This window comes from Apteryx mantelli, chromosome 2 (genome assembly GCF_036417845.1).
Source record: "Apteryx mantelli isolate bAptMan1 chromosome 2, bAptMan1.hap1, whole genome shotgun sequence".
Classification (NCBI taxonomy): domain Eukaryota; kingdom Metazoa; phylum Chordata; class Aves; order Apterygiformes; family Apterygidae; genus Apteryx; species Apteryx mantelli.
Window position 1 is genome coordinate 163495379 of NC_089979.1, and position 25767 is coordinate 163521145.

At 45.3% G+C, this 25767-nt stretch overlaps 1 protein-coding gene across 2 annotated transcripts in view; it reads left to right on the top strand.

Moving 5' to 3' along the window:
• Positions 1–25767, top strand: part of ACVR2B (activin A receptor type 2B) — a 98268-nt gene that overhangs the window by 51286 nt on the left and 21215 nt on the right. The gene's annotated exons all lie outside the window — the stretch shown is intronic.

Below are 25767 nucleotides of genomic sequence, written 5' to 3' on the forward strand. Positions count from 1 at the left end.
TCAAAGTAACCACGTCCCCCTTCCCTTTTTCCTCCTTTTTGCATTGCCGCCACCCCAAATCCCAGCCGAGATTTGGTGCCGAGGGGCAGATGAGGCGGCTGAATGCGTTCGGCGCGTTGGTTCTCGCGTAGGCAGGGTGCGCGGCCCGTGAAAGACGCGAACTCGTTGCAGAAACCTCCGAAGCACAAAGCTTTGGAGAAAGGATCAGCCTTATTAGCACATTTAAGGAGAAAAGGGGGTTTGTCACTGTATCAGTTTATGCTTCAGCACATTAGTGTTGTAAATCTCTTTACGCTGGTGACTCTGTGTAAGGCTTGATTTAAAAACTGTATTTACTTCACTCCCTCAAAAAAAAAAAAAAAATCCCTACCGCGCTAGTTTGCTGTAAATCTTTTAAACAAAGTTTATGCTTTTTGATGGCTGGAAGCCTCCTGCAGCTAAAATGATTTTTTTTTTTTCCCTCCTTCCCCCAAGCAATCTTTTGGTTTCCCAAGTATTCTTCTGGCCTTTTCACTTGAAAAGGAAAGGCAAACTTTCCTGAATCGAGCAGGGGCACCCGCTGAATGAGGCGAGGGTCAGCGCTTCTGGAGACTGGCTTTTCTCGCCATTGTGCGAAGAATACACTGAGGACGGCGGGAGCAGATGCGGTGCTGCTCTCCGGGCTTATTCTTCCCCTGTTATGGATATGAGCTGCCTTTGCATTAATGCCTCCCACGGCTGCTGGAGTTTGGCCTAAACTGATTAATATATTGAGGCTGTTTGTAAGCACCGAACTAGGCTCTTGTGTTAGGAGTTGGTGCTTTACATTGACACCAGCTCGTGTATTTAAAAAAAAAGAAAAAAAAAGAAAAAGGGGATGGAAAATAGTTATCGAAGGAAAAATCAGTGGGAATCTTTAGATTCTGTGATTTGTGTTGCTGGATGTATACCCTGCCCTTGTGATCTGTTGTAGAGGGGTATCTGCATGCCGTCCTGTCGCAGCTGTTATTAGCAAATGTAGCAGCAGCCCGTCTGTGTTAACGTGTTAGAGGCAGAGAGTAAAATAACGCAGCATCCAGGCATAGACTGGTGAATATGAAACATGGTTTGTAATGGTATGTGCCACTGGGACTTTGTTTCGGCAAAAAATACAATAACCATGGAAGGTGAGGGAGATCCTATTTAAAAATAACTGTATGCTAGTGATTTATCTGTATTTCATAACGCACAGAACGCCTTACTAGTGCTTTGAACACTAGACTACTAATAGCTTTTGTTTTGCCGGGGACTCTCAATCGAAGTACACCGCAATTATGAACGAAATGGAGAATGGTCGCTTGTGGTCACCAGTGTTTTAATGCTAACAAAAAAAGTATTCATTAGGGAAGAGGTAAAGCCGAGTTTGGCTTTGGAGCAGAGATGTTGCATCCATTATAGGCAGCTGGAAAGCTGGCAGATTCTTGCTTTGGGAAGAAATCTTGCACTTGCTTCTGACCATTTAAACTGACATGAAAATCTCTGTCTTATGTGAGAGTTACAGACATGGCGTTCTTGGTTTGCATCCGTCCCAGTAAGGAAATACCATTATGTTGCTGCATGTTAATATCCATGTTACCACCCTGATGTTATCTTTTAACATAGGTTTTGTCTCATGGACGTGCATCGTTGCAACCGCTGTTTCAAGGACAGTATCTCTTTCACCTTCTGGAGCTCTCATCCTCTTGGAGCAGAGCAATTGTTTGGTTGGAGAATGTAGAGTACCTACTCATCTCTACCTGCCGCTAATGATGGAGGTGTTTTGGTTGAAAAATGATTACTCATGCTATCTCTGTCCCTTCTGTTCATCTCCTCTCCTCTCCTCTCTCTTCTGTTCTTTTACCTTGTTTGCACGCACACATCGGATCCGATTTGCCGAAGGCAGAAGGTTGAGGTGGGTTCAGGTCTGGGTCCTGAGGCCGCATGAGGCTGCTGCTCCAAATCCCTACAGCTGTGTGAGCAACGCGTGAAAAGGAGTTGGGGTCGTTGTTTGCTTTATAACAGGCAAGGAACAGTCTTTACCCTCCGAAATGCCCAGATGGAAAATCTACCATGCACGTCCTTTCCCTCCGTGATTTGGGTGGAATTATTTGCTCTTTCTAGCTTCAAATTCTCCATCCCTCTCTGGGGAGCAAGCATTCCCTTGCAAAGAAGATAGAAGAAGAGCGGTCATAAGAAAAATGCAGTCTAGGGGTGTTCAACTACTGCTTTTTATGCATCCCACACATTTAGAGCAGCTATTTCAGCAGCTTTTGGAGATCTGGGCAGAGAAGGCTGCTTCTGAAGCTGTTTTTAAATCTCTTTCTGACCATGGGTGATGCACCATGAAGAAATTCGTCTGCACTGCAGGAGCTGCCTTTGACATAGCACCCCTCATAATTCAGCCTTGTCTGGATGAAATTACTAGTTTGTACCTGATTCATTATCAGAAAATGTCCACTCTCAAAGAGGAGCGATGAGACTGGATTAACCATGACATTTTACAAGGCCAGCTGGGAGAAACGCTTCATGATTAAGTGAAGCAAGTTTCTACCTGAGCTGTATGCTTTCCTCTCAAAAATGTTTCATTTTGGAGGGCAGGATGAATATTTTTCTGCTTTCTTTCTGATAAGTACCTTTTTAAAAGAGGGCTAAACTGCAGCTAGTCAAACTTACTCCATCTCCTGGTCAAACAGAGATAGAGAGATGATATCTTGAGCAGGATTTATGACGTATTTGTTTGCTTGGAAAACTGTATTTGATACCCAGCCCTAGATTAACCATTCAGGGAAGCCATGGGTCAGATGCCAAAGCAAGTCAACCGGTAGAAGTTTAGTGCTATGGGATTTAGATTTTTTGGTTTTTGTTTTTTTAGATTTTAAGTTTGTTGAAGAGGGCTACAATGCACTAGTTTAACCTTCTGCATAGCATGGGCGGAAGAACTTTATCTTCTGATTCCTGCCTGTCTTTTCTCTACTGGGTACTCTTGAGACTTAAAATCTGCTCCAAGATGACAGTCTACTTAAGCTTCTAAGATTGCTTAGCATTCAGTAGAGCTGGAAACAGCACGGTTGGCCGAAGAGCAAGATGATACTTGGTATATCAATTCCAAATCCTGTGGGAATTCCCGTGATGCGTCAGAGACTGTTGCTACTGAGGCAAAGCTCTGCTGAAGGAATGGGATCAAGAAATCTGATTGCAACGAAATCTAATATACACACTGGTATATGAGTTGAAAACCATCTGCTTAAGCTCTCTTACTATTCCAGCACGATAGGTTTGTGTGCTTCCAAGAAGAACTGTGCAGAAGCTGTCATTTATTTATAAGTGGAAAATGGAAACAAGAATCTGGAGACGGGCATCTTGCATCTTCGCACAATGGACAGAAGATGCAAGAGTATTGCATCAGGACAAAATACCTGGGAGATGCATCTGGCTACTGCATATGAAGAAATATTTCTTTTGAGGGAATATTTCAGATCTCTAATCTGCTAAGGATGCAGAAAATCTATTTCAGATTCATAGGGCTTTACTGTGCACTGAAATGCATAAGAAAGAGGCACTTTATTTCTAGTACCGCTGTGGTGTATGCTGTTCTTGCTGTCCCTGACGTGGACAGTTTGCAAGGTGGGATTTCCCCAAAGCATTTGCTACTGCCTCGGTCCTGCTTTTAGAAGCAAAGGGAAATCTGTGCTGAGGCCCTTGGAAAATCCCTCCTGGAATGCCTCAGTCCTCTGGGGACATATATATGTGCCTTGATCTTGCTGTCTGCTGCTCTTTGAAACAAAGATTTTGTGTGCATCAGATAGTCAGGATTCCCGAATACTTTTAATTTCTCTCTTGCAGTTCCTAGCGCATCTTTCCTTTGGAAAAAGAGCACAGTGACAACTGCTAGAAGTCGAAGAACATGATATAATGCAGCTTTGGCACAGTCTTCAGTCGTGGGACAGAAAGGCGAGGAGGATGTCCCGTAGGTCTGAGTGGGGTTTTCTGTAAGGATGAACTCGGAGGAGAGGCTCTGTGGTTTGCACCGGGAGCTCTCCTACCTCATGAGCAGGTGCCCTGCAGAAGGGGATGGAGTGAGGATTCGAGAGAAGATGGATGCAACCAAGAAGCCTTGGCACCAAAGCACTGGGTGCAATGGGTAGACCTAAGCACCCAGTACTTGCGTGTGCCGCGGCCAGGAGCTCTTTGGATGCGGCGCTTGGCCAAGCTCTTTGGACTGCTGTTGTAATGCTCTCGCTTAACGGAGCCCTTGTTTGCCTACCTGGTTTAAAGTATTACTAGTTTCCCCAATAAAGGAACGATTTGCAGAAATTCGTGAGCTTCCCTCCTTGCGAGCGCTGCGGCTTCTAAAAATTTGGCTGGACGTGCCATTTAAATGAAAATGCCGTGCGAATTTGAAGTGAAATTGCTACTCCGAAGTGGCTGCCTGTGCGCAGATATCCCTAATCTGGGATTGAGATTAATTTTTAATCTGTTTCAATTTCGGTGCAATTTGTCCGCTTCCAATACGAGCGAGGCTAAATTGGAACAGAATGGGATTATTCCAGGGGAAGAGGGAACTCGTGATGTGGAAAAGCCTTTGCGGCTGATATGTCCGTCGTACCCGAGCGTCAGCCGGGAGGGAGGGCTGAGCGCACGTTTACTTCCCAGTCGAGGGCGAGCAGCTTGCAAACCTCTAGTCGTCAAGCTGGAAAGAAGCTGCTGTTCCTTACTAGAAAATTGCAAAGCAGCGTACAAGCAAATCTAGTGTCAAAGTAGTAAAAACGCTTGGCTTCAGGCAACGGAGCCGTGCCGCCGATTCTGATCCGCGTCCTGTAGATGGCCAGATTGATCCACGCGCTCAAAATTACTGCAAACCACCATTTTCTTGTGCATCTGAGCGAGGCTTGGTCTAAGTTAGTTAACCCGGTGCAAGGGATCTCTGCAGGAGCAATTTGCCCTGGGCGAGGTGGTGAGCGGCAACAGCTAAATTTTAAAGGCAGTTCTAGGAACTCATTATTTTATTTTGTGTGTTTTTTTTTTTTTTCCCCAAACAAAATATGGTGGCTATAAGCGGTCACTGCATTTTCCCCTTTTAACATGTGCTGGCAAGCGCTGCCTGACCGAGGCATCCCCACCCTTTCCAGCATCCCTCCTCTCTCCCAGCGCTGCCCCGGACATGCTGAACCAGCAACGCTCCTTCGGGACTGGGTCGTCCGGATTTTGGGGTAGGGAGAGCGGTTCCTCGGGGGTTGAGGCCGGGGTGAGGGTGCTGCGGCGTTGTGCGAGCGGACAGAAGCCGGGGGGGTGGCACCGGTGGTGGCAGGCACGGGGACATCGAGTGCAGAGGTGCCACGGTTCCCTTTCTGAGATAAATAATGCTTTTATTTATTTTTTTTTTTGTGCCTCCCCCCCCCCCTTTTTTTTTTCCTCCTCTTTCTTCTCATGCTCAGTCTTGCACTACATTCGGGGATGGTGATGCTTTTCCGCTCCGGCTATTTATACATCCAGACAGTCCTGCTCGCTTGTGCTGCTCCCTATTTTAGCCCAGCCCAGCCGGCTCCTTCCTTTGCAGTTGACCTTACCTGGTTTATCTGGTGACAAAACGAGCACGTGGCTTCACCGCAGGCTGCTTAAGGGACATGGGTTGTCTGAGTTAAGAGCTACGGTGTTTTTCTTGAGCTGCGTAGAGAGGATCCATGCGCAGGTGCTAAACAGCATCAAGCCAAGCACCTGCTCCTGTGATCTCGAGGGCTTCCCGTGGCCGTGGGGGCTGCGGGAATTAGCTGAAATTTCTCTTTTTGCTTTTATAGAAATTGCTTCTGCAAATTGGAAGAAGCTCTAAAAGTTTGTTTCCCTGTTTTGTTGCTTAAAAAAAAAAAAATGCAAACCCTTCCATTACTTTAAAAAAGTTTTCTTGGCTTTGCTCCCCTCAAAGTGGATGACTGCAGTTTTCCGTGTGTCTCTCCAAGGAGTTGGAGAACCCAAGAAAGAGCTGATAGTGGGGAATTAGCAGAGCTGTGAAAGATTGAAATAAAAATGCAGTACTGCGATGGGAAAATCGGAGGAAGGACGGATATGGAGACCTGCTGCGGTTGAAGCTCTGGGTGGTGATAGCAAAACAACAAAATTCTGTGGGCTCCTGGGACGTTGAGGATGGTCACTCCCGTGACCCCTCCTTACCATAGGTGAATAGTGCATTTAATCTTAGCAAAATCCACGGGGTAGCATGGATGGACAGGCAGTGGTGTGCTGCTCCTGCTCCCGAGGATATATTTTCCTGCAGGAAGTACATCATGTCTCTGATCCAGATCCCAACTGCAGCCCACCATTTGAGTAGATCTGGCTTGGACCTACAATGCTAACTCAGTTCTGAAATGGAAATTGGTGGAAAAAACATGAATTGGATGGAAAAAAAAAAATCCAAGGTGAGCATCAGTTCAGCCCTAGCAATTGCCATAAACATGGGGCTTCTGTGGTCTGACCTTGAGGATAACGTCTTCATTTCCCCAGCACCAAGTTACACCCTGGCTCTTCCTGGTATTTGATACCGTTATGTTTTGCATCTAACAGAAATCCTTGCCTTTCATCCTAGCCCCCATATCGTCTAAAAAGATTAGTAATTAATGCAGCTTTCCATTAAAAACTCAGGGAAATCTTAGCAGAAACTTGGAGCAGAGCAGCGATCAGATGCAAACTCTCCACCTCTCCCCGGCGGGGAAAGGTCCTCTCCCTTCTCCATTAAAACGAACCGTAATGACACAATTCCTTTGTAGTCGTCGGTGGTCAGAAATAACTCGCCTGTCTCGGGAGCCTCCTTATACGCTTGCCGAAAGCCTTTTTCGGGATGTGGAGCTCACTCTGCTCTAATTCGAGGAAAGCACTTCTTCACTGAGAAAAGATGCTCTAACAGTGCGGCAGCTGGAAAGCGGTCCAGGCACTGCGGTGCCAGCTCGCGTTAAGCCTTACGGCAGGCTTACCGGCTTCGTTAAATATATGTTGTGCCACGGCCGGGCCGCTCAAGCAGCTCTCCGCTGCTATTAGTTTTCTCCGATCTGGAAGCTCGAAAGGGAGGGAATCAATTTGATCCCATCTGAACCAGGGTAGCCCAAGGATGACGGCAGAGCAAACCGGCTATGCGCCGCGGAGAGCATTAATACCTCACTTTACACGAGCTCCCGTGAGCTCCCAGATCAGCAGCTTTGACCGTAGGTATCTGCTGGCTGGCTAAAACCACGGCGCGCGTGCGTTCAGAAACGGGCGCACGGCCGACGCGCGCCGGGAGCTTTGCAAAGAGTTTGGGGGCCGTGTTTCGGGAAAGCTTCAGCTGCCGGGATGGCGGGAGTTTAAAATGAAAGTGGAGACACTTAAATAGCCCGTCATTGTGACAGCAACGGAAAAGTGCTTTAAAACATGAGGGAGTGCAGCCTGAAATTTCAGGCAGTCAGAAGGCAAATGAAAAGCAAAGATAAAAAGTTCCTCAAAGTATTTGTTTCTTTAAAAAAAAAAAACCATGGAAGCAGGTTGGCACTAGCATGTGTCCTAAAGATGTGGCAATTCAAAAGCAGAAAGGAAACATTTAAAAAAAGCCCTAAAATTCCCGATTTTGTTTGAAAGGCAAGAGACTGCCATCTTAAAAGACGGCCCATTGGCATGTGTGGTATGTTTGGAAATTGCTTGGGAGAGAATATTGAATTGGGAGGGGGGAAGGGAGAAGGAATGGCGAGAGAGACTAATTATATATAATCTTAAAATGAATTAGGTGATATAAATGTAATGAAAGCAAATCCTGTTCCTGGAGAGACTTTTTCGGTTTGCATTTTGATATCCTAGGGCAATGGCATGTTGCTCTCTGACAGACAGCCATTTGATTTGGAAATATGTGAATAATTGGGAAGTGGAACCTCTTTGAATTTGCTACTTTCCCCTCTAGCGTTTTTGAAGGACTAATTATAGGAAGAGCCGCAGAATGCCCTATGCGGGCATGCATGCAGCCAATTTTATAGTTTGCCGGCTGCGTGACTCACTGCGCTGCATCCTGTGCTCTTTGATATCCTTGCTTAAAAAAAAAATTACATTTTTATTTTATAGCGGGAGCGAGATAACTGTGCGATAATCCGTGTTGCAGAGCTCTTGCAAAAGAAACTTCCCGCACAAACGTGCGGCGGCTCCGTGGTGGAGGCGAAGGATGGGTTGCAGTGCGCAGGTGGCTCGGTAGGAATAAACTCCCGTGCAACCGCTTTGCAAAGTGAGCTGCCGAGAGCTTAGGCATCTTGGAAAGGGTCGCGCCGCCTGCTCGAGAATGCCATCGCCGGGCAGCGCCCTATTTTAGCTTGGTTTTAAAATGGACCGAGGGCTCCTCGTGTCTGCAGCTCTCTGCTTGCCAGAAGCTCTGAGCTGACCCGGCTCCGTGCTGGCAGGGACTTGTCTCTCGGAGGGATGCGATTGCCACCGCTCTCCCAGCCCTCCCTTAACGCCCGGGCGAAACCAGAGCGGCCCCCGGGGGCCCTCCGAGGAAGGGAGAGGGTTAAGTGGCCGCACGGACGAGCCGGCGCGCTCTGCCTAGTTTATCATCCGTCTCACGCGGCCCCGGCGTGGTGGGTTGGGAGCAGCGAGGGATTAGGGCCAGCACCGTGGCGGGAGACGGCGAGTGCGTGAGCGAGGCTGGCTCCAGTAAGTGATGTCTGTGCGAGCGGGGTTAAAGATAGTATCTTATGTCAGGGCTCTGCTTGCAGCCTTGGTTCTGCGGCGTTAAAAATAATAAAAATGCATCTGACTAGGTCTTGGTCTGTAGAGAGGGGGGAAAAAATAAAAAGGATTTCACTGCTTGCAACAGCTCACAAATCCTAAAGAAGAGGAGCTAGCTCTTGCAAATATATGAAGTCCTGCTGTCCCACCAGAGATGGCATTCACCATTTGAGCAAAGCCAGTCTGATGCACTGGCTGGTGCGTGAGGGAGGAGAAAGGGGCACGTATAGCGAGGTGACAGCTGCAAAGCGACAAGCCTGCATGTGAGATGCGTAGTTCCCCAGCGGTGATCTGCAGCCCTTTCGTAGTGCTTTGCGTTAAGCTTTTGCTGATCAGGTGGCATGGAAAGTTTGGGATCCGCTGACACCGATGAGTCAAATATTCCTCCTGACTCGGTTATGAAATGCAAATGGCAATGAAAAAGCGGAGTATCACTTCCAGGAGTAGCATAAAGACGAAAAAGCCGTGTCGGGAGCCTGCGATGGTTTACAGCAGAAGGGGATAACTGGGAATCAGCTGGTGGAGCCCAACCCTGCCGATGCTTTCCGCTGCTGGAAAACTTGCATGTAATGCAATATTGTATTGGTGGTTTTGAGGTCATTGTTACACAAATTGTTTAAGCCTGGATGCATTTTTAGCTGGACTTTTGTCTAAAGAATAAACATAGCTTGGGCTGTTTTCCAGTCATCAGCTAAACAGCCAGATCAAGGGCTTGAGTCAGCAATCCTTGCAAAATGTTCCTGGCTGTCTTCAAAAAAGAAACTTCCTTGCACTCTTTGCTTTTGAAATTGTAGTTGTACAATGTGAACTGATGTACACATATTATTTTTACTTCATGGATGATTCTGCAGTCCGGTACCTGGACTTTTTGTGTGTGTGAGTGCATCTTCCTCTTGGCTTCGTTTCGATCACATATATGTAGGGTGCTGTAACTTGGAGGAAACAGTCCTCTTAGAATAAAACAGCGTAATTATTTCCTTCAGAAAAGAAAAAAAATACCATGGCAGAGGGGCAGGAGATAAATTTTCACTACATTAGAGACACGTGGTTTACATCAGCATAACTAATGCATGGTCGTTACCCACTAGAAAAGCCTGTTGTAAGCAAGTTTTCGCTGCAAGGGTTGTAAGCCTGCCCTTGCTTTTGCTGCAATTTGTATAACTACTTTCCAGTAGAAATGTCAGTATCTTTTAGATTTCACACCGGGGTAGCTAATCTCTGTTAGTTATCCTGTGGTAGAACCGTATCTTTTATGGTAAGAAAGACATGTTAATTCCTTGATTTGCCAAGATCAAAGGTGGTTGTAAGACACCAGCTTGGATTGAGTACTATGGTGACTTTTTGTCTGTGGCTTAGATTTTCAAAACCGTCTAGTGGTTTGTGGATGCTTAATTTGAGACACCTTAAACCTCTTTTTATTTTTATTTTTTCCACCTCAAGAATCAAGCACCTTTTTAAGACAGCTTAGGCTGCCTACCCTACATGAAAATCTTTATTCCCTTTTGAAACTCTCGGCTTGCGTCTTCTTTCAGAATATGGCTGGGTAAGCATGGACAGCATACTCTGCTTCAGTGTAAAGGTCACTTATGATGTGTTGTTAATGAATAATTACTACTGCATGCTTTCCTCTTAATATGGCAGGGGCATCCTTGCTTAATAAAACATCAAAAAGTTAAGATGGAAAATGCCAGTGAAGAGAGAGAAACTCATGCAAAAACTGTGCCCACTGGGGAACTGTCTGAGGCGTTGATCTGAAGGAGACCATGGATGGACTCTGCAGCACGCTGTGGCAGGGAGCAGAGGGCTGTGAGGGAGCCCGTGCAGGCATTGAGTCCTTCTCCCAACAGCTGTTGGCTCCAAGTGGCACTTCTGGACTCGGGGCAGTTGTTCAAAGGGTTGGGTTCCTCAAATATAAACTCTAAAAGAAACACTGTATGTCTGGATGGCAATCAAGACTGGAGTCACAGTCAGTAGGCTTTTGCATCTGTTTTATCAGTATATCCTTGGGTCTTGTAAAATTTAAAATATCTTAAAAGGAAGTTTTTCAATTCAAGGAAACATAGTATAGAAACTGCAGAATGGTCATACTGGGCCAGAACAAAAGTCCGTCTAGCCCAGTGGCCTGTCCCCATCCATGGCTGAAAGGTACCTGGGGAGGAATGTCAGAACAGGCAAGTGCATGTGATGCTTCCTCTTAAAGCTTCATGAAGCTGTAGCTGTTTACAGCTCAGCGACCTCAAGAAGCACCAGTTTGCTTTCTGTGTATTGAGTAACCCTCGCTTTTCCATGAGTCTGTCTGATTTCCCCTTGAATTCATGTACGTATTGAGCATTCACAGCGTCGTATGGGAAGGGGTTCCCCACATTGACTACCTCTTGCATGAGAAACCACCTTGTGTTTGTTTTGAAGATGAATCCCACCAATTTCAGTTGTTGGTACATCATTTATTTCGCCTTTACAAAGCAGGCATCATCTTTGAGGTAGGCTAGGTCTTTGCTCTCCAACAACATTGACTTAAAAACATTTATTCCATGGTGCATAAATGAGATGTGTTGGGTGAATGTGAAAGAGCTTTCTTTGTGGATGTTAATTCTTATCCAGAAGAATGGGGACATTTTGGGATGAGGGCCAGGGAGGAGGAAAGGCTTGGGTGAATAATGGATGTAGTAGTTATACATGCCCAAGCCAGAATCTCACACTGCTTGGGTTAAGGCAGAGTCTGAATTAAGTGGTTGTTTGGGTGCAAATCTGCTGGCACGTTTGCAGGAAGAGATCATTACTTGTGACATTATTGGTGTTCCATGGTGTGGAGTAGATCTATCAAAAATACTGTTCTCCATTTTTAATTCAGTATTAAGGAGAGTGCGTGCCTTAGAGCTCACAGGAGGCCCTAGAATACCTAGCATAATTGGTTATGTTTTGCTGGGGTTATTACAGAAAGCAAATCTTGTACTAGAGTCCTTATCTTGAAAAGTCTGAACAGTGATGTGGTACCAATGGGAAATAACCCCATGGTAGTGGGCAGAAACTCTCCTGCACTCCTGTCTTTGCTCTGACCTTAACAAGGAAGATGCTATAAAGGTGGAGAGAGTTTTCTGTCCTTGTTGCTGCCGTGCTGCCCAAAGCGTTGAGTCCCCCTGCACGTAGCAGATGGGTTAACCTGCCTGCCCGGGTGAAAGCACTGGAAGCAGGTGGATGGTTCTGCACTCTCTGAAAAGTTATCTAAAGCTTTGTTTGCTTTTCCCAGATAGCTGCAACATGTTACCAAAGTTCATGAAAATTGGCTGAAGAGCGCTTAGACCCATGTGTTCAAACCTAGTGATTAACTTGCTGGTTGTGTTGCTCAACTGGCTGCTGTCAGAGAGAAACTTTTCACATTGCTTTGGATTTTTTTATTATTGTTATTTAGAGAAAAGTAGAAGTCATTGGTGGTATGTCTTCCATTTCTGTTCCTGCTCATTAACAAGGCTTATTCAGTCTCTTACAATGTCTCATACTGTACCTTTATATTAGAGAGGTGGGAGTAGTTTGCATGTATGTGCGTCGGGGTGTATCTGAGCATGGGGAAGCAGTGAGATCATGTGTTCAGGACTGAAGTTTGCTGATCTGTGTCTAGTTGCCAGACCTCTGCATGTACGTTCCTGCAGGCATCTCTGTCATCTTACAACGTGTGCACGTGGAGATAAACAAAAGACAATTTCATCTTGCTAGAGGAGAAAGGAAATGATTTCAGCCTAAAATGAATGTGTTGCAGGTTACAGAGGAGTGTTTTTAAGGTTTTTTTTTTTTTTTTTTTTTTTTGCCAGATAGTTTAATAAGAATGACTTGATCCTTGGCTGCCCTCTTACTGAAATTTGGAGGGGTGAAAGAGAAGAGGACGAAATGTAAAATATCTCCATGTTTTGAAATGGTTTGCTCTGTCAAGGTCTGGTCTGTTGACTGATGTCAGAAAGAGTGTTCAGGTTAGCAGAGGTAAGAATTAAGTATAAAACAATCTAGGACTGTGGCCCATTTTCCCGCTGGTGCAGAGCAGCACTTCATACTCTGGGCCACCGCAAGTGGCTTGTAGTGTTGAGCATGACATGGGATGTGAATCCCAGCAATCAGACCTTCTCCCGTCACCACTACACTTGTGTAATCAAGTGTGCCAATCATATACTGTTGTTTTTATTTCAGAGACCCAACTTTCTTCATCACTTGGGTTCTCATTTCATTTCCAGTGATTAAATCCCTCTAAATACTAGTGGTGTCCCCCAAAGTGCCCAGACAAGGGCATCTCCAACTCCTTGCTCTCACGTGTCTGCCTCTGAATGCATGGGAATAGTGTCAGAGGTGGACGCTGTAGACATCCCTGTGCCTTTCTGTTAGCAAGTCACCTAGGAATACAGTACTGAATCTTAGAATATTAATTTGTTGTTTTATGAAATATTGAAGCCTAGTCACCATGGGAACTGGCATCTAAATAGAATGAACTGGAATGGGATGCACCCAGTTTCCTGAGGTGAAGCTGTTGAGCTTGTGTCATCCGGAAAGTTTAGAGATGGATGATAGTAAATGGTTCTCCCTCCATATTGTGTGTGCACCGTGATCCATGTTGTTTTATTCTTCTCTGTGCTTTGAGAACGTTGAAAAACACCAGGGAAGGAGTAGGCCTGTCCAAGAGCACAAAATCATTTCACTGCTTTCCACCTCTGGAATAGGCAGAGGTTCAACTCTCTGGGACGTCTCTGCTCAGAAACATTTTTATTTCAAAGTGGAATCCATATTCTGGTCAGTGCATGCAATCAAGATGAAAGCTAATAAAGGGGACTTAATTTTTTTTTCTCTTTGCATAATATCTCTTCAGCATCTTTTTATAATTTGTCTTTAGAGAATCGCTGTAGTTATCCAGCCATTTTTTCTGTGCCTTTCATTATTGTAATAGAAACAATCACTGGAAATTGCCTGATGGTATCGGATTGTGCTACATTCCTTCCTCAGGTCATTTGACTGCAGCTTTTTTCAATAGCCCCAAAGGGGAAAGGTACATTTCTGTAAACACAAGGCAAGTTCTAGATGTGCCGTAGCCACCTGGGAGCAAACTCCATTGTAAAAGAGGCTTTTGGAATTGCTCACGTGGGATTTGCCATTAGGAACAGAAAGGCTGGAGAAATTGTCTTCTGATTCGCCTGACAATTTGCTTCTCAGTCCTCTGAAGAATTTTAGGAATGTCTCTACTTCCTTTCGGAGGGCTTAAGGCTAGTGTGTGATTGCAAGGGCTAGAGAGTTGCTTTTCTGCCTGCCTGCCTTCTCTTTCACACTAGCTTCAGCCTCTCTCTCATTCTTTGCCTGAAGCTTGTTAACTCCTGAAATACCAGCATACACTGGGAAAGATGCTTTTAAAAGTCAATGTATTTATTTATTTTTGTTTTTTTTGTTTTTTTTCCTGATCACAAGGCTTGAATGATTTGAGGTTCTAGGACATAGTGTAAAAGATGTCTCTTGCTTCCTGCTGCTGTGGGTTGGACTGAGGAAGCACTGATTGGGATATAGTAAAATGCACGCTCATGCTTCACCCATACAAAACTGGTAACAAATTGCACTGGTGTTTGTTTTTGCAGCGTGCTTCTTAAATATCCTTACCCTTTGAGTTAAATTCACCAGGGTGTCAGAGAATCGGTGGTCACTCGTGTGCTGAGAAATGCAGGATTGACCTGTGGCTCAAACTGGTCCATTTTACTATCTAGAATATACAGAAATATGGGAATTTTGTCATACTGCATTTCATATAAAATGAGAATAGTCTTTGCCCCAAATGGCTTAATTGCCCTTGAAAACAGATTGGTGTTGAACCTCCAACTCAGGGCAGCCTGTAGGGAGCCATGAGCTTTGCTGCAGCTCAGGGCAGCAGAGAAGCTTTGCGGTTAAAGCCAGAATTACTGGCATGACTTGCTATCTCTGTGAGAAGAAGCCATGTCGAGGGTCACTGGGCGTAGGAGATCTCTGGTTGTGAGCCAGGGGAGTGGCTTCAATAGTACCTGAGTGCCCACATAAGAACCGCAGAGAAGAAAAGTGGGACTTTATAGCCTGGATGGGTTTAACAAAAGGAGGAAAAGCTGTGCAACGGGTGCTGGGGATCCAGTCAAGCCAAACCCAGGCTGATTTCTTCATTAACAGCAAAGACTTGGGCTGTACTTGATGCTGGCAAATCCCGAGGGACCATATGTGAATACTGGGAGACTAGTAACCTGAAAACCAAGCTTTTGGAAGAAGGGGAAGCACTGAGGTATTTGCTCTGCTTGCCACCTAAAACTCTGCAGATGAGCATGGGAAGTCACTGGAGTGTCCTGTTACTAATTTAAATGCTAATGAGCAACGCTTCTGTGAAGGCCCCTGATGGCCAAGTATGGCTTAAAGACTTTCCAAACTAGATAGGTTTTCAAGTGACCACAAACCTTATGGGGGGAAGAAGCACAAGGAGCAGTGTGGGTTGTAGGAACCTGAAAAGGCAAGAACAAGGCATAGGACTGAACGCAACCCCTGTGGCATTTCTGTCAGTTGAAATGATAGCTGAGGCTCTCTGCATCTCATGGTCCTCTGTGTTTTCCCTGGGACGCACTACAGAGACTGGTAACCGTGAGCTCTGCTTTACCTTCGTGCATAGCCTTTCTACCAGCAGACATCCCCACTGCAGGGCTATGGTGAAATGCACAGCGCATCAGTTTACAAAAGCAAGGATTTAGTAGCAAAAGCCTTGTGTTCAACATAAACTGAATCTGGGCAAGCATCCCCCATGTTATCCTTCAGCATCTCCTCCTGCATTAAGCCCTTTTTTCCCCTCTGAAGCAGAAGTTTGGTCTTCTAATGTGAATAAAGTGGAGGTCCCAGTTGAGATCAGACAACAAATGTTCATCATCTAATTGAAATTGAGGTTTGAACTTGTATACTGGAAAGGGGAAGATCTGGTAATTTTTTTTTTTTTTTCTCTTTACCATTCCCTGCCCTTCGGCTGCTGTCAAGAAAAAGCTGAATACCTATATAGTTGCAAAGTAGTAGAAAGGTACTCTTAGAAATGTAGTTTTTGAGTAGAAAGACTCTTCTAGTCACCAAAGAGTTATAAAACAATTTTTTCCATGAGTTTATCAGCAGACTACATGAGCAAGTGGGAAAGAGAATAATCTCTCTGATATATTTGGATTTTCATCTATGGTGGAGTTTAAAACAGTCTTTTGCACACTGTCCTGACAGTTTAGAGAGATTGTGCTGTTTTATTTCCTTTCTTTTCTGTCCTGCCACAAAAACTGCCCAACTCTGAGCTTTGATTATTCTGTGGGAAGAGGGTGACAAGAAGACAAACAAACATCATTTAGTTCTTGGGGGCATGCTTTCCTGATGCCTGACCTTTTGGACTTCCAACATCTTCTTGTCCATTTACATGCATTACAGTTTTTCCAATTACCAGTGAATTAAATTTGGAATTGTGGTATTTGGAAATGTCAAGCAGAATCAATAGAAAAGCACTTGGGGCCCAATCTTAGTAGACTCAGCACATTTTAAAGCATATGTGAAATGTCCCTGCTGATAAATCTCAGAGGACCACGTATAGATTATGAATTGCGGAGCTGCTGTTTGGATACCAAAGCTTTCTGTGGCTTGCCAGGTACACTTGTTCTGCATTGTTATAGGTGCATTAGACACATGGGTGTAAAGGTGTATTAGACACACAACACCGGTGTCTCCCTGGAGAAGACCTTAGGAATAAGGAGCTCTGAAAAGGTGACGCTGCTGGTGGCAGCAGCGTGGGCGATGAGGGAGGGGGTGGACCATGGTAGGTACATGCAAAAGGGCTGGGAAAGGTATCAGCGAGTGGTTATCACTATTACTTAAATCTCTGTGCTCCATGAGGAGATGCTTCTGTATCCTCATCTCTTTGCCTAGAAGGAAATTTCTTTCACAGGCTTGCATTGAAACCTCTTCAAAACTTCAGCGTGTGTGCAGGATTTTTTTTTTTTTGAAAAGAGTACAAATATGCACAATTTTGCTTCCTCCTCCCATGGTCTTTTGAGACCTCATGCTGGCTAGCAAGGAGAATGAGAGAGAACAAATGATTGTTTTAAATGTCATTTCAGAATTTTCTGTATATTTTACTTAGTGATTTGTGACATCTGATGAAAATCTGCCCTCTCTTTTGATTTTTAGAAGTGTAGTTGGAAATATCTTAAATAAATCTTGTCATTAAACTCTAATATTTTCTTTCACTTATGTTGAAAAGTTTTGGGGGTTGGGGCAATCTTCTTGGTAGCTTATTTGCACAGTGCTTAGCCCAGGAGGGTCCTTTTTCATGCCACAGAGCAGCAGTTGCTATTAAAAGCCAAATAAATGGTCTGCTTAATGCCATTATAAATGTACGTTTAAAATTTGAGAGAAATACCAAATAACTTTCCCCCCTGCTCGCTATGATGTACAAAAGCCATTTTGGCCATAAAATATGCTTGTTTGAAAAATGGTGGTCTGTAGGGGGGAGAACCCTCTACGGAAATGATTTATCAAGTGGGGCAACTCCTTGATTTAGTGGTACATAGGCACTGACGAGGTGTCTCCTAATGAGCAAGGTTAATGGAGGAATGGTTGGCATTTGCCTGTTACACTTGTGGCAGAAGTCCTGCATGAGCTTGTAGCCTTTAGGATGGCAACACGGTGATAAATAGCAGCTTGAGATCTTGTGAAGTCTAGACGTGCAGGCTGGAGTCCGCCACGCTTCACACGTTCTCCTCCACCCCGCGTTGTACGCAGGCAGGAACTCGGTGGCGGTGCCTTTTTTTGAGGTGTAACTTTGTATTCGTTGAGGTTGCCTTGATTTTGTTTTTATCCTCTTGGGTGTAGCGGAGGAGTATGTGTGTATCTGCATCTATTTAAAAAAAAAAAATTATGTTTTTTTTTTTTTGTGTTATTACTAATCCAGTTTGAGCTTTGCTGTCCAAATTGCCTCGTTTGTGACCCAAAGTGCATTTAAACATGAACTGCAGAAGCTCCACAGCATTAAATGCTTTTGATTGATCTCCCTGATGGTTTTATTAAAGAACTAAAACCTTTTTTGGGGGGAGACAGATACAGTTAGCGCTGCGACAGGAGAAATCTAATTACATTTTGGCTTTGTCCTTAACTGAGACGATACAAAATAGGATTTTTCTAATGGCTAACTAAAAAAATCTCTTCTTTAAATAAAATATAGAAATGACTGGCTGAGTTCAAGCAAAAAACGCCCTGCTTCCAGAGACTGATTAACTACTGGCAACATTTCGGTCCTGCTGCACACTAGTCCAGCCCGTGACCTGGCTAAACCTTCTTGGATCAGCCTGCCTAGACAAAACAATGATTTACTAAACCTTTTCCTGAGTGATCCTACCCTTTGGGCCAAGAGATTAATCTCATCGCGTGTGTGTGTGTGTATGTATGTACCCTCAGTATTTCAGTAAATCAAATAATACTGTCATCTTGCTCAGCTCTGTCTTCCAGAAACAGGCGTCAGCCGAGTTTTATGGACTTTTAAGAAGCTGCTCCACGTCCTTCTCGGGTTCCTTGTTCTACCAACCCCATTCAGCTTAAAATATCACGGAAATTATTCAGAGGAATTAAAACTTTATGGTGTCCTTTCCCCAAATTGGTAGTAATGACTCTTAAAGCCAGCTCCCTGTATTTGACAAAACTGATTTTACTAGCAGTCTGGGGGGGGAAATTGTAATAAAGACCTAATCCTTTTGAATAATTTGCTTGTTATCTTTAACTGACTTAAGCCCAAGTTAAAAAGGATATATATATTGGGGGAGGGGGGGGGATTGCTACACAGATGTCCGTGGAAGCTGTGAAGTCTGAATCATGGTGTGAATATAGAAGCCCTGAGTTGTCATCCCTGGTGAGCAGGGAGGATGTATTTCTTAATATTAAAGTTCCTTTTTTAATTTTAAAAGAAAATGACTTAAAGCCTCCTGTCCTTTTGAGACTGGTTGTCAATGGCATCATTTTAGGTTACCATGGCAATCTATGCTGAAATAATAGATTAACAGCCATTGATTGACTAGAAAACTTCAAGCTCTTTTATCAGGGGATATGCCAAATGTATTGACAGAAAACAAAATTCAAGGTAATCTCCTCCCTTGACATTACACTGTTGGCATTCTTGGCGCTGTAATCAGCAGGTTTTACCTGATCTTACCGACCTGAAGAGCCAAAACATTTTGAACTAGTTTGGACAGGTTTTTTAATTAGCCGGGACAATGCCCTTTCCTCCGCTTGAAGATCTCCTCTGCCTGCTTGAACATCTCCTCCACCCAGCCAGCCAAAGCTTGGTTTCTTTGGTTAGGTCCATGTCTGGGCAATGTCCATTGGCATGGACATCCTCTGTCTTCCCAAGACTCCCCAAAGATGATGGGGTGGCCCAAAGTCCTGGTCTGCGAAATCTGCTTTACAGAGTAGAGGTGGTTTGTTCCCAGTACATGGAGGCTCTGCCATGCCAAAGCTTTGTGAAGGAGTGGGGGAAATAAGCACCGAATCTTTAAATCCTCATGTACGCAGTTATGTACTTAACCACAGATGTCATCGCTAGGTTGATGCTTTGCCTAAAAGCATATTTAGACCTATTATTTAAGTACACCAGGAATGAAATCACTCTGCTTGGGGAATAAGCGCTGGAGAAACACTTATAATTGGGGGCTCACTGTAGGCTCTGCCGAGCTCCAGCTGGGTGGTCTCTCCAGAGCAACGCTTTCCAAACTTGCCCAGTTGCAAGCCTCACTCGGCTTCGATTTTATGATCCTAGCAACAACTACTTGAATTTCTTCAATTTTGCAATCTTGCACGTAACTTTTGGGCCGGTGCCTGGGAGAGGGAGGGCTGGGGGAGCCAAAAGGGCAGCAGCCCTCTTTGCCCTTCGCTCTCTCCCTGCATGATTGCCTCCCGGTGTGCAAGGCACATGCTTTGGTCACAGTCCCCCCACCGGACAGCTTCCCCCTCGCCAAAATGCAGGCGTTCCGCTGAACCCCCTCGGGCTTTCTCCTCTCCCGGCGGCTCCCCGTTCTGAGGCGGATGTTTCTTTAAAATAAATAAATAGCTAAAAGAAAACAAAAGCTCAAACAAAAGGCCTGACTTTCATCATCATCACACATGCGAAAATGCATACGCAGTTGCTTAATTGGTACATGCAATTACCCTCCAAATTAGAGGGCAATTACCCCAATTCGGTGTACAATCTCTGTCATTTTGTATTATAAAATTACGCGTACAAATAGCTATATAGGGACATAGCTCCCTGTTTGCAAATAACTTGGGTTGCGTACACAGCTTCATGTATAAAGCCCGGTGGTTTTGACAGTCAGGCAAACAGACTGTCTGGTAAATCACTCCGTGTTTAGGCAGACTATTTTGACACATCCCATCTTTCTGTATATATTTTCATTTTAGTTTTTTTTAAAAAAAAGGGGAACGGCAGCGAAAAAGAGCTAAGCTTTATAGTAGGCTTCAGCCTTGGGGAAGATATTCCCTCCATATCTAATTACGAGGGAAGAGTCCAGCAACTGGTAACACCTAGATCCGGAGTTGCTATGTCGGCTCTTGCCTGTAATTTAGCAGCTCGTGGGTAATGACACGGCCTCCGCGATCTGTCGGCGGCTCCAGATTAGGAGAGCAGAGTTTTAGTCTCGGCTCAACAGCGAGGGCCCGTGCTTCAGCGGGTTGAAGTCCTTCAGTCCAGGAGGACCCTTTTTAATTACTCCCTCTGTGCCTCATAGCTCCATGTACAGGAGAGGTCTTCCAGTGCAGCGCTGCATTTCGGCTGCTCTTCCAGTCCTTACGTGGCTCGGATGGGTGCTGAGGGTCTCGCTTGGCAAAAAAACTTATGATACTGCAGTCATTTAGGGCAGAAAATTGATCTGATGATGGTTTTCTGGTGTTGAGTTTGAAGCATTGGTTTCCGCCGCAGAAATGCCAGATGGTGGGTATTCTTATCTCCTACTGTCTTCATGATTTCAGGGCGCTTGGAATTTTTGGGGACCTGATGGTGTTTGATATAAGAGTGCATGTGTGTGGCTTTTGTGTGAGGAACCTGTTGAAGAAGCCACACGGTGATGCCCAAGTGCTGGGTTGATAAGGTGGGACACCAAAAACAGAGCATCTAGCGCAGACCTAACCCTTCCATAAACTTCGATTTCAAACAGGGGTTCAGACTTTGTTCCTTAAACGAGTATTTTTGGGTCATGGTGTTAAAATGTTTGCAGTTTATCCTCATTTGCTAAAAACTGGCTTTGCCTGGGAGCTGCCACGAGGCTCTTTTCCATGGGCAGAGTTGACTTTGGTACCATGATGCAGCTCTGGAGTCGGAGGCTGCTGAGCTCCTGCCCCATGGCAGCTTGGTGCACCCTGCATTTGCTTGCTCGGCTCTTTCTGCAAAGCGCTGTGCATGCAGCGAGGCGTTTCCACCTGCAGGATTTTTTGTAGGCAATTGCCCAGCCGTGGTTTAGACATCTCCCCCCTGCAAAATGTCCCCGTGCGCACGTATGGAGGGGGACAGTGAATCCCCCCTGCACTTTGTACCCTTTGCCCAATTCTAGTTGGAGTTCCTGCTGGGTAGGAAATGGCATGTTCAGACTTTTGCTTTGTGGCTTCTGGAGTAGGGTTAGGTGGGAGGAGGATCGGGGCACTGAGGAATTAGGCCACGTTCCAACAGAGATCTTCAAGCACTTGTTTAACAAATGTTTTAGCTCTTGTTACACCCAAGTCCTTTTGACTCCCTGCCAAAAGCCAAGTAAGTCCTTCAGGGTTTTGCACTGGGGCTGTGGTGCACTTACTTGCAACCCCCTGTGATCAGGGCGTCCTTAGCAGGCAATGTCACTGAACGAATGAGACCTGGGAGCATTGCTGCTCAGTGTGGCTGTGTTGTGTTGCTGTGCATCAAGGGACACCATCTAAGTTCACATTAATGTGGTACAAATGCTCAGTCATGGGGACAGGAAAGAGCCAGGAGACAGGAGGGGAACTGCTGATTTCAGCATCAATGCCAGCTTGTACTGGCTTAAAGTGGGCATAAAAGCATGGCCTGAGGGTCTCAACCCCTTGTCAGGAGGAGAACTGAACCTACAGATGTGCTTCAGGCGTGCGTGGGGAAGGAGCAAAGGGCTTTTTGCACCTGTTTTGGGGCAATACCCTATGATTTTGCTTGCAGCTTGAAATCGGAGGTGGGGCATGGTTGATCTATGGCATTTTGAAGCCCTTTACAGGCCTTACATCGCTTGGATCCTTGGGGGAACCGGCACTTACGTACCCACCACCCCAGTGGGGGAGAGGAGATGGGACGGGGTAAAGTAAATGCCTTAGGAAGATGGAGGAGCAGAGGGCAGTTTTCCTCCTGGTAGCCACCGCAGCCCCACCTTTCTCTCTCAGAGGGACAAAAACCTGCTAATTCCCCCCACCCTCCATTCAGGTCAGGGTTTTTTAACTGCAGCAAATGCAGATGAGGTAGCGAGCTGCAAACTTTGGTCTCTGCGTGATCCCTTACAGAACAAGGCGCAAGTGTTTCTTGATGAGCTGAAGCAGCAGGTAAATTAACACCCATTCCTGGAGCTGTGCCCCTTCCTGCTGAGACCATCTTGGGCACAAACCAAAGGGTTTCTTGCAGGCGGGAGGCCCGCAGCAGGGTTAGGATGCTTACCAAATGGCTTTTTAAGAAGATCTAAAAGCAGGTAGCAAGCAGACAGGGTTTTTAAGTGTCTCCTTAAGGCAGGCATCCTTAAAAGCTGTTTTAGGAAAAATGCATATTCATCCATCTAAAACTTTCTATGTGGTTTTTACTGAACTCGTCTAAACTTTGAGAGCCGAAAAGCTGCGAAGGGCCTTTCTCTTGGCGCGTTTGCTGTTTGCAGTTAGGTTTGTGTGTTTGCAAGCAGATCTTATTCTTAATCTGAAACTTGTTCCAGAAAAGACAACTGTCTTGGGGGAAGGGAGCCTGGGCTCGGTACAGGATTTAGCAGACTCGAGTACACGCTGTTTGCTGGTCCCAGAGCCGATGCAACTCCTGCTTAGCATTTTTTTTAACACACTCTTTTCAAAGCACAGTGGAAACATTAAACCTCGGAGCAGCTCCGTGCACTGCATTGCAATCTGTGGGCATTGGCCTGCTGTGCAGGTGGAGGAAACGGAGGCTGCGCAATATTGCCCGAGGTTACAGCCAGAGTTATCTGAGCCAGGATTAGATTTTGGGGCTGCTTCCCAGGCAAACGGTTCATTAAACCAGCCCGCTTTCTAGGAGATTCGGGTTGGGGAAGGGAGAGGAAATTTCCATCTAGTGCAGATGTGGGATAAAGCTCTCTCTGGGTTTAAGGTGATGGAAATGTTACAGCATGTATTTTAAGGAAAAGACCAGAAAGTGATACTGAGTATTAGCTATCAGCCAGTATCCACATTAAATACTGCGATGAAACTAAGGTATTTACTCATTACTTTATAAAATAAAATGATATCACACTCCCTGCACACGAGGTAATGCACCTTCTGTTGCCTGCTGATTTAACTGGTATTTAGCAAAAATGCTTAATCCGCTCTAACAAAGTATGGTGCAAGTATCAACAGAGCAAATATCAAGGCTTTAACAAGGAGTGTCAATATTGACACTGTTCTGTGTTAAGGGATATTGGTAGGTTGTTTTTATTATAGTAAGCAACTTGTCAGAGGAAAACTCCGATGGAGCTTTGCAAGTGCCGATAAAACCTGCAGGTGCTATTGAAATTGAGCCCTCGTTCGTGTGTGCTCGGAATATAATTCCCCGTTTCAGAAGTCAGCTTTATGATTTTCTCTTCCCCCTCCCCCTTTAAATCTCTCCCACGATGCAGATGAAACAGTCTGCCAGAGCAAGAGTTATTGAAGAACTGAATGCCTCTTAAAAATGCAAAGAGATCTTTTTGGTCTGTTGGGTTTGCTCCATACCATGAAAATTAGCCATCGCTGATCGCAGGTGTCAGGTACCAGGAGCAGGTTGGGCAGATTAGACCCAGCGCTGTGCCAGAAACGGTGGTTTCTCCTGATGCTCTCGCAGTTCAGCTTTTGCTCTGGACCAGGTCATCGGCGCTCATTACTCGCCACCTGTTGTCAGCAGAAGGCTGATTTCCTGCTATAGCCTGGGCTAAATTCAATGCCTTAAATGCAATCGCTAGCTCAAATGCAGTCTCCAGAGCGCTCTGCACCCTTATGTGCACTGCAGAATTGGAGGCAAATCCTACTGCTGGAAACCAGTTTGGAGACTTAACCATTTCAAGGAGTTGCAGGCTGTGGGAAGGGAGGTCAGGCTGGTGCTCTAGCTGGGATTTGGGCAAATGGAGTTCAGCTTCCCTCCCTGACGTCCTTTGGACTTTGGTCAAGGTGTTTAATCTTTGTGCTCCAGCTCTTCCTCTGTCAATTGGGAATAATACTTGCTTCTCCAGTTGGATATTGTGCGTATGCTTGCATCGTTGCTAGATAGGTGCTCAGGTACAGTAATCACAGGCTGTATTCAGGGCTTGGAGTTCATGCCTATTTCTGGGCTCGGTGTTTCCTCCTCTGGCTGTGAGCTATGTTGTGCTCAGTGCCTTGCAAAGACCACATTGAATCACCTTTTAGAGACCTTTTAGAAGTGTCTGGCTTGCCATGCTGGCCAGGAATCACAGACCCGGTTGCATTTAGATCATCTAGTTGTGGCCCTGCCTGCCTGCCTTAAGCTCAACATTAAAGGTTGCATTTACTTCAGAGAAGGCAGAGTCGTGAAAGCACTGCAAAATTTTCAACAGCCAGATACTTAGCTCTGCATTTTTCAAAGGTCTAGCTATTCTGGGAGCACAGTGCTTTCATTTCACCATCCTGCAGGACCAATTCATGTTTTCTACACAATTGTCAACACATTTTATTAGGATACCTACGTTTTCCTTGATTGCAATCCATCAAAATAATGGCCAGGTCTGACCTTGCCTTAGGTCGGGTGATCCCGAAGTGAGGTGGCTGCAGGGCATCCTAGAATTTATGGTCACTAGCTTTGTGGTACTATTTCTGGGGTATCCTTGTCTCTGTTGTGTTTGGTTCCTTTCCTCTTCCCATTGCCCTTTTTAAACTCATCTTCAAAATGCCATGAAACAGAACATTTCCAAATGAAAAAGGGATTTCAAAGGCTTAAGAGAATACAGAACAGATAACCTGCAGACATGAGTTCCCTTACTTGACTCCTTTTTTGTTCTGTATATCTATAATTGTATTTCTGTTCTGTGGGGTATGATGGCTATGTCGAAATTTTTCCACTTTGTGGGCAGTAAGACCTTCTCAGTTCTTTGATGCAAGGCTCTTAGCTGGGCTAAAGCCAGCGCAGGTAGAGGTTCCTTTGTGGTGCTGAGTGTCACTTTGTGGTGGCCACAGTTGTTTGGAAGATAGTGCTTGTCCAACGAGGGGCAAAGGGGAACAGAGTTGCTTTTGGTGAAAGTCTCACTTGTGTGGAGAGGCAGCGTGAGCCATGTGGACCACAAGTGAAAACATGGGATTCACAATAGGAAGACTTACCAAAACAGGCCTGAAATGGGATCTGAATGAGGAATTGGCTTCGGTCTGGCCCTCCGCTGCAGGATGACTGTTAGGGATTCTCAGTTACGCCCTGCCCACCTAAGAAACCATTTATTTTAGATGGTATTTCCTCAGATGGTGGTAGTGAGAGAAGGCATGACTGTGTTGTGTGACAGCTCAGCAAGTGGCAAATTGCACCTTAGGGAGGTAGACTTTCTAAGCATGGTTTCTGTGTTTAAAAATATCCTGGGTTGCCTTTACATCCTCCTATTAGGGTGCTGTGGTTGTAGCACTGGCCAGAGGAGACCTGGGAGACCTCGGTCTGATTCTTGGCTTCACCACAAGCTCCAAGTGTGAACTCAGGCAAATCTGACCTCTCTGTTCCCCATTTCACACCTGCACAAGGAGGATAACCCTCCAGACAGTGCTGAAGTTCGCAGGGTGGTTAGTTCTTAGAAAGACAAATGACATTAACGTGTACAAAAAATACAGCCACGT